The sequence below is a fragment of the Symphalangus syndactylus genome, chromosome 15 (genome assembly GCF_028878055.3).
Source record: "Symphalangus syndactylus isolate Jambi chromosome 15, NHGRI_mSymSyn1-v2.1_pri, whole genome shotgun sequence".
NCBI lineage: Eukaryota > Metazoa > Chordata > Mammalia > Primates > Hylobatidae > Symphalangus > Symphalangus syndactylus.
In genome coordinates, this window is record NC_072437.2 from 99,106,262 (window position 1) to 99,115,156 (window position 8,895).

At 39.0% G+C, this 8,895-nt stretch overlaps 1 protein-coding gene across 1 annotated transcript in view; it reads left to right on the top strand.

The window, feature by feature from the left end:
• The window catches only part of RFC3 (replication factor C subunit 3), a 40,084-nt gene extending 38,437 nt beyond the window's left edge, over positions 1–1,647 (top strand). Inside the window, exon 10 of the mRNA XM_063619312.1 lies at positions 16–1,647. The gene's annotated coding sequence lies outside the window, so the exon portion shown is untranslated. The remainder of the gene's footprint in view (positions 1–15) is intronic.
• Positions 1,648–8,895: the final 7,248 nt, after the last annotated feature.

Sequence of the window (8,895 nt, forward strand, 5' to 3'; positions counted from 1 at the left end):
GTCCTTTGCAGCAACACGGATGGAGCAGGAGGCCATTTTCTTTAGCAAACTAATTCAGGAACAGAAAACCAAATACCACATGTTCATATTTATAAGTGGGAGTTAAATGAAGAGAACAGATGGACACAGACAGGTAAACAGCAGACACTGGGGCCCACCAGAAGGTGGAGGGTGGGAGGAGATGAGGATCAGGAAAAATAACTAATGGGTATTAGGCTTAATACCTGGATGATGAAATAATCTGTACAACAAACCCCCATGACACAAATTTACCTATGTAACAAACCTGCACATGTATACCTGAACTTAAAATAAAAGTTAAAAAACTGATATGGAAATGTAATTGTAAATGGTAAATGCAAAATAAACGTATTCCTGGGAGAATATTTTTCCACTGGGCTTAAGTAAGCAAGTCATGGAATACAGACAATTGGTCTTGAATGAGAGACGTCCTGTTGAGATTGACTCCAGAAAGATTTTCCTTTTCTCTCAGATACCAGGATTACTGGGATCCTGGTAGCCCTGGTTCTGGAAATGCAATTTTGCCTGGAATAATTGACCTATGCGTAGAAGATTGGCTTTCTAAATTGGGTGAGTGTGACAAAGGGGTGTGGTAATTTTGTGAGTCCTGTTAGCTGTTTTGATTCTTTAAAAGTAAGGCTCCTGAGAGACTGGGCATTGAATTACTATGACGTGAGAGGCTTTGGAATCTCCAGACCCATTCCAGAGAGAGACAGGTGGTTACTGGAGGAACCTCAACTCTACCTAGGCAGCAAATCCTGCCAACTAAGCCGCGGAAAAGATGATATGAAGGGGAAGGGTATTTGTTTTGTAAGTGGACTTTGTACTTTGAATTTTAATACATGGGGCAAGAGAATTTTATTTCAAACTTCAGTTCTTTTAGATTTTCATGTCTTTGAACTTAAACTTGTAAAGCAATCTAATCTTTGGATGTAAATTTATTCCTTGGAATTTAATAATAGCAGGAAATTGTCTTCAAATAAGAGGCGTCTCTTTATAGACGTTTGGTTATTGGAATATCTTCAAGATAGCGTCCAATCTCATTGCAGAATCTCTGACATGCTACCTTGGACAGTATGCCTGGACATAATTTTGGACAGAAAATAGAATAGGGGATACATTTTCAGCTCTTCGTACAGAATGGACTCAAAGCTGACATATGGAATGTATGGTTCTGACTCACTGCAGATTCTTCTGGGGATGACATTTAAGCTGCCTGCCCTTGGAACCTCAAGGAAACACAAGCCAGCAGAGCTCAGTGCAGAGTGTGGTCTCATGGAGATGGGAGCAATGCTCTCCCAAGGCAATCAGCATCTCTGGCTGACCATAGGCTTCATGTTTAAGCCCAATGAATTAAGAAGATGAAAAACTGGGGAGTGTTAGTGGGGCTAACATTAAAATTAATATTTTTGCTTCATTTTTTCCTCTTTCGTTTGAACATTTGATATAAATCTTGGCTCTCTTTGCTCTGTTAAAACCCAGTGTGGTAACCTTTTCAGAGTCCTTAATTTCCTAATGTGAAATGTGATTCAATTCAACAAACAGTTGTTCAGCACTTATTGTATATTTCTGTTCTGGGTACTAGGAATATAGAAATAAATAATATTGCATTAGATGCTGACTTTATTTACATGTTTGAGTCCGATAATATAAAAACACATAAATCTTAAAGACAGCGTGAAGAGAAAATGATCATCCTGTCTGGGAGTTTGGAGGTAAACAGCTTTCATCAAAAAGGGAATTTTTGAGCAAAATGGCTAAGCAGAGAAAGCGTATTTTTAACAGAGGGACTGGCACATAATTAACACATGGGGAAATGATGTGCATGTTTTATCAAGATACTAACATGAGTTGACAGTTCCTGAGGATAATTTCTATATTGTGAAATAAGGATGGAGCGGAAGGGACCAGATCATAACCATCCCGGAAGCTGAGATGTGGACATTATTTTATGGATGACCAGCCTTAATCCAGAGAGAGTTGATCAAGTTTACAAAATAGAGCAGCTTGGCCAAATGACTTCTCCGTTTCTTTTTAGCTTCACAGTCCTCTGTTTTGTGTCTTGCTCCCCTACTATAGCTTGAGAATACTTAATTCTCAGCTATTCCAAATCAGCAGGTACCACACCGTATTTGGTAGGGTTAGGTTTGGCTGCATATAACAGAAAAACCCATAATAAAGAATAACAGTAGATTAAACATGACAGAATTGTGTTTTCCTCAGGTAAAAGCAATTCTGGGACTAGTCTGGCAACTTGGCAAAATTGTTGGTAACCAGGCCCCTTCCTACTCTTCACTGCACAAGCCCAGGAGCATGAACTTGTCCTCATGTTCTGAGATGGCAGCTGAAGCCCCAGATAATCACATTCATGTTCCAGGATGGAAACTTTTAAGATTTCCTAGAGGCACCTGATACACTTTTACTTATTTCTCAATGGCAAGAATTTGGTCCCACGGTCATACCTATGGTTGGAGAACAGTGGGGCATGTGATTGCACTGATTAATTTTTCCTTATCGAGAAAAAGTGGAAAATAAATATTTAGATGGACAATTAGCTATCTCTGTTCTATCCATGGAAAAATGAGATATTTATCTATTTAAGTGGAAATGAACATGGTAGGCTATCAAAGATTAGAGAAAGAATTTATCCCCAAAATTATTTTTCTAATTCTGTTTCTTGGACATCTATTTTTCTTTCAACTGTAGCATCGCAGTCCCTGAATTTGAAACTACATTCACAACATACAGTATACACATCCTCAAATGCTGAATGCACACTCAGTCGTATGTGGCCACAGCATCCTTCTCTCCCTGACTTCTGGGACTTTGGATGAACTATGTCGACTGTTTTCACATCCTTTCAAATTTATTGTTCCTGGTAAAAACGAAATGCCACAAATACACCATGATTTTATTTGACACTCAAAAGTCAGGCTTTTGAGACTCAAAAATGACCTTCTGCTTCATGTTTGCTGTGAGAGTCAAAACTCCATCATAAAACTTGGAAGCTGAGCATGAACTCTAAATCTGCGTATCATCTTTTCCCCAAGGCAACATCTAAAGGCCTAAAAGAGAATTGCGAGCCAAAACAAGAATTTTGAGGGATAATAAATGCATTGGTTAATAACAAACCAACCCAACATACTTATAATAGAGACAATTGATAATCAGTCTAAATGCCCAATAATGAAAACTAGACATAACATTATGGTGAAAAGTATAAAGTCATTAAATATTTTGAAGGATTGTAAATAATATCAAAACATTTTAATGAGTGAAGAGAACAGTATATAAAAGTGACTATGTATAGAGATGACGAGTTTAGAAATATACTCAGAAAAGTCATGAGGAAAAGGAGCATAATTTTAGCAGTGATTGGGTGGCAGACTATGGATAATTCCTATTTTTTGTTGTCTAAATTTTCCCTCTGAGGAACATGAATTATTTTTATAATAAAGCATTATTAGGATGCACATATATATGTGTGTGCATATATTTACAGTTTGAAATAAAAAATAAAGTTGCCATCCCATACGTAATGGTGGATAAATGACTCACTTCTGTCTGGGCATGTTATGCACTGAATTATGAGCCCCTCACCCCCAAATTCATATGTTGAACCCCTAACCACCAATATGAATATGAGATAGGGCCTTTCAGGAGGTAATTAAGGTTGAATGATGTCATAAGGGTGTGGCCCTAATCTAATAGGACTGGCAACCTCATAAGATGAGGAAGAGACACCAGGAGCATGCATAGATGAAAGACCATGTGAGGACACAGCTTGAAGGTGGTCGTCTGCAAGCCAAGGGGACAGGCCTCAGGAGAAGCCAACCCTGCAGTCACGTGCATCTTGGACTTGCAGCCTCCAGAACCATGAGAAAAATATGTTTCTGTTGTTTAAGCCACTCCGCCTGTGGCATTTTGTTTTGGCAGCCGGAGGAGACTAAGCGTGTTGCACTTTTTTTTCTTTTGAGAAGGAAAAAAGCCAGGAGAGAAACCTGAAGTAGCAAAATGGGGACTCAGGAAAACCAAGGGAAGGAGCAGGATGGAGGCTTTTGGCCACCACACACTCACTTGCTTGGAGGGGTAGAATTTGCCCTCCATGACTGCACAAACACATTTAAAGACATCTACCTTCGAGTGCTCCAGATGTTTGAATCAGTGACTATATTGCTCCTTACTTGTCCCCTCTGCAGAGGAGGCATTCCCAGTTGCCTCCAGTGTGCCTGTGACTTGGACCCCAGACTCCTCTTCCTTCTGGCTGCCTGCTTTGGATGTGTTTTTGCCTATCCCTCGGCTTTTTAACATGACAATCGACTCCGCATGTGTCCCAGGCAGCCATGAGGAGAGAGAAACTCCTTGTTCTTTCCCTGCAGGCAAAGGCAAGGAAAGAAGAAAGGGAAATGAGCCCTGTTATATTTCTGACTGCAGCATGATTCCCTGTCATGATTTTCCTCCAATCAGGGGAGGTTACTTTGGCAACCGCCAATTAATGTCCCTTTAAATAACTTCCTCCTGGTTAGCGATACTTCATTTTCATAAAACCAGCAAGTCCTGCAGAGATGTCTTAAAGTAGCCAAATCCTTTTTTTCCGCTCTCTCATTACTTAAGAAACATCTTAAATATATATATATACACATATATATACGTATATATATATATACATACATATGTGTGTGTGTATATATATATATATATATTTTTTTTTTTTTTTTTTTACTGGGTCTTGCTCTGTTACCCAGGCTGGAGTGCAGTGGTATGATCCTAGCTCATTGCAGGCTACTACTGGGCTCAGATGATCCTCCCACCTCAGCCTCCTGAGTAGCTGAGACCACAGGCAAGAGCCACCATGCACAGCTGAGAAACATATTTGAACAGATCACACAACATTTTAAAATATGTTGGCATAAAAGTGAAATATACTAGTTAAAGCTTCATGTCGTTGTCCTTAAAAAGTACTAAGGGGAAAAAGATTTTTAAAATATAAAAATAGAGGTTGCATGTCAATTTCAAGATTTCTTAGAGCATTGATGATAAACTTTATTTTAATACGGTGTTGAATTAATAATATCAGTAAAGTGATCTATATTTTACAAGCATATTAATTGTTGCTGATTGCAGGATGACTTTGAAAAGGGAGGCTGGGTGTGTGGCTCATGCCTGTAATCTCAGCACTTTGGGAGGCCGAGGCAGGCAGATCACCTGAGGTCAGGAGTTCGAGACCAGCCTGGCCAACATGCTGAAACTCCGTCTCTACTAAAAATACAAAAATTAGCTAGCCATGGTGAATTAGCTGGGTGTGGTGGTGGGCACCTGTAATTGCAGCTATTCAGGAGGCTGAGGCAGGAGAATCGCTTGAACCCAGGAGGTGGAGTTTGCAGGGAGCCGAGATCATGCCACTTTGTTCCAGCCTAGGCGACAAGAGCAAAACTCCATCTCAAAAAAAACAAATGGAAAAATGATCACATTTTTGCATTTGAAATAGCATATACAATCACTGCACTTCAATAGTAAGGAGGTAGTTCAACCTGTGAGAACATACACACCTCCACTTAGGGGCTCCCAAAATGATTTTTCACTTAACAATTTTGTACTGACACTGCCATACCAAAGTACTGCAACCAGTTACAGGTATTTACTGCAGAATACCCTTTGCAGTAAAACTAACCCTGAAAATGTAAGAAATTGTTTTTATGAGCAATAGAAATGCCTATTCTGGAAGCTCTAAAAAACATTAAATTTTACTTCAGGTGTAGAAAGTTGCCTGTGAAAATATGCTTCTTGCAATTTCAGATGATACAGTAATTCACAGGATTATCAAAACAATGCTGTTGAACAGCATTATAGATTTATACTATATGTCTCACCTTTAGACATTTTAAGATGAAGTGTTTGTCCTTTCAATTAATCAAAAATGTTTTCCCTTCCACTTAGCTAAGTCGCTCAGGTCTCTAGCCCAGTCAGCATTTTCTCTCAGTTATTTGGCTGAGTGTCATACTGAAAAATTAGGTCTGGTAATTAAATCCAATCTCAGCAAAGTTTTTTTTTTTTTTTTGGTCTGACACTTTATTTAGGTTCTATGCAAAATGGAATCCCATAGGGACAGAGAATGAACATGTTGTGAAGTATAATTGCAATGAAATATATTTAACAGTTATTTTTGAAGAAAATGCTTAGAGATTTCCTGTGACTTGAATCAGCTTCAATGTCTTTATGCAACTTTTTCCATTAATGCTTCCCATCCTTTAAATTAGATACGTTCATCTATTTTCTGCTGGTTTTCTACATTAATAAGCTGCTTTTGTCAATGATTTTATGTAAATCAGTATGTTTACCACTGATTCATACACACACATATCAAAATATTTTAAAAGCAAGACACATTATAGGTTAAAATATACATATAAATGTAATATGTATGTATTACATATTCATGTATTTTTGACATTCTATATTTTGATATATTCATATATCTTAATATACATATTGAAAAACATATCTTCTATAGCTGCGTCTTAAATTTTCAAGTATTTTGATCTGATCTCTTTCTGCAATTGACATTTTAAATGTTCCCAGATTATACAAGGAGAAGGAAAATCAGGATCTAAAAATATAATGTGGGTTGCTGTTTTGGAGTCACCTCTAAGGCCATCTTATTTAGTCCATTTCCCAAGTTTCCAGCTGCACTGTTTGATCATAGAATGGAATTTGCAAATTGCCTCCCAATGCTGTCAGATTCTATTATTTATAATAAATTAATTCTTACATGTATTTCTAAGAAAAGTTGTGAAAATAATTTTCTGGAGGTCCTTACGTATAGTGTTTCCCACAGAGAATGTATGCATCTGTTTTGCTGGTTAGTTGGTTAGCATGTTTGTGCCTGAAAGTACAGTCTTTGGAATGACTGTCACAAAGTGTTTTTAACTGATAGACAATTTTTCATCACAATAGTTTTAACTGCATTAGTAATATAATGAATGAAAACAATACATACATATATACGCAATGCACATACGTAGATATGAATCTCATGCACAAAATCAGGCAGTTAAGAAAATACTGTTTTTATTATTTCTGCCTCTGGGTTTAATTTCTTTTTGGGGTCCTCACTCTGCTAGGTAACAGACAGTTCATCTTCATGCACATACCACTCTTCCCTACCCTGCCTAGGTTGCATTTATGGAAGGAGGGAGGGTGTTTGGGAGAAGGCACCATGGCTTTGCAATATTCAGGTACTGAGTGGAGCCATGTGTTCTGTGGGTCTGTGTCATTTAACCACACCTGCATCAGCTGAGCCATTCTCATTCCCATCAGTCTTGAGTCATTTTACACAGGTAATTGCTGTGTCTTCCTGGTTCCAACCGTAAGAATTCTCTCTGTCTCTGTACAGAGTCTGTTCATGCTGTCCATGTGGTTGGCTTCTCCCTGGTACAATGACATCATTCTCTTTCTTGATACTGCATGGATACACAGGCCCTCCATGAAACCACTAAGTCCCTTGTTCCAGATTTGTTACTGCCCTGCTGTATAAGTACTCTGTGCTCTTTGTATGTGAGGTTGAGAACCCTGGGATCTTGCCAATTTTCAGAGTTCTACTGGGCATGGGGCACAGATTTCCTCTACTCTCAGTCTCCCAAACATCTATCCAGAGGTTTTTGTCATTTCTGCCCCCTCCTCTCTCTGACTTAGTGTATTAGTCCATTTGCACTGCTATAAAGGAATACGTAAGACTGGATAATTTATAAGGAGAAGAGGTTTATTTTGGCTCTTGGTTCTGCAGCCTGTACAAACATGTCACCATCTGCTTGGCTTCTGGTGAGGGTCTCAGGAAGCTTCCACTCATGGTGGAAGGCGATGGGGGACCTGGAGTATCATATTGTGAGAGAGGGAGTGAGAGAACGAGGGAGGAGGTGCCAGGCTCCTTTAAACAAACAGGTCTCCTGTGAACTCATAGAATGACAAATCATTCATTACTCTGAGGACAGCACCAAGACCTTCCTAAGGGATCTGCCTCCCTAACCCAAACACCCCCTCCCACTAGGCCCACCTGTAGCATTGGGGATCACATTTCAAAATGAGATTTGGAGGGGACAATCATCCAACCGTATCACTTAACCAAAGAATGGAAAGGCTAGGCCTACCTAGAATATCCTTTCAAGAACATGACTGGCATCTAATTGTTGTATCCTCTTTCTCTTGTTCTGTCTTCTGTCTTTCAGTTCTTGGATTCTTTAGTTAGTTCAGCTGAGAGTAGAGGGTTAGGAGTTGGAAGATGGAATAGCATGAACAGTGATGCTGAAGTGAGCTCATGAAGGGTGGATATGAGAGTGAGTGGAAACTTGTGGTTATGTTGGGGAGTGTGACTGGAGGTCAAGGGGTGACCTGGAGATCTGTTTGGAGAGTTATGGGGCTGGGAGTAAGTTGAGGAGGTCACCAGTAGTCTCAAGTTTTCAAACTATAGAATTTTTTTCTTTAGGGTAATGAGAAGCCTTTGGAAATTGTTGAGCAGAAAGTGATATAATCTAAGAAATGGGATAGATTTTAGATACTTTATGGAGCTATTTGATAGGGGATCACATTTCAGCATGAGATTTGGAGGGGACAACTCAAATATGATTCCAGGAACCTAACCTGAGCTATGGTGAGTTATGCAGGAGGAAGGGGAGTTCTGTCTTGGACGTATGATGTTGCAGAGGCAATTTTGAGATGTAAAGAGGGGTAAAGCCTAGGGATGTATTGATGAAAATAATCGATTGATTATAGCTCAAACTATGGAAATAGAAGAGAGAAGAAAAAAGTCATTTTGGAATAGTGAGGAACAGTCAGAAACTGGACAAAGATCCAAAATTAGAAGAATGAAGACATAGAAGC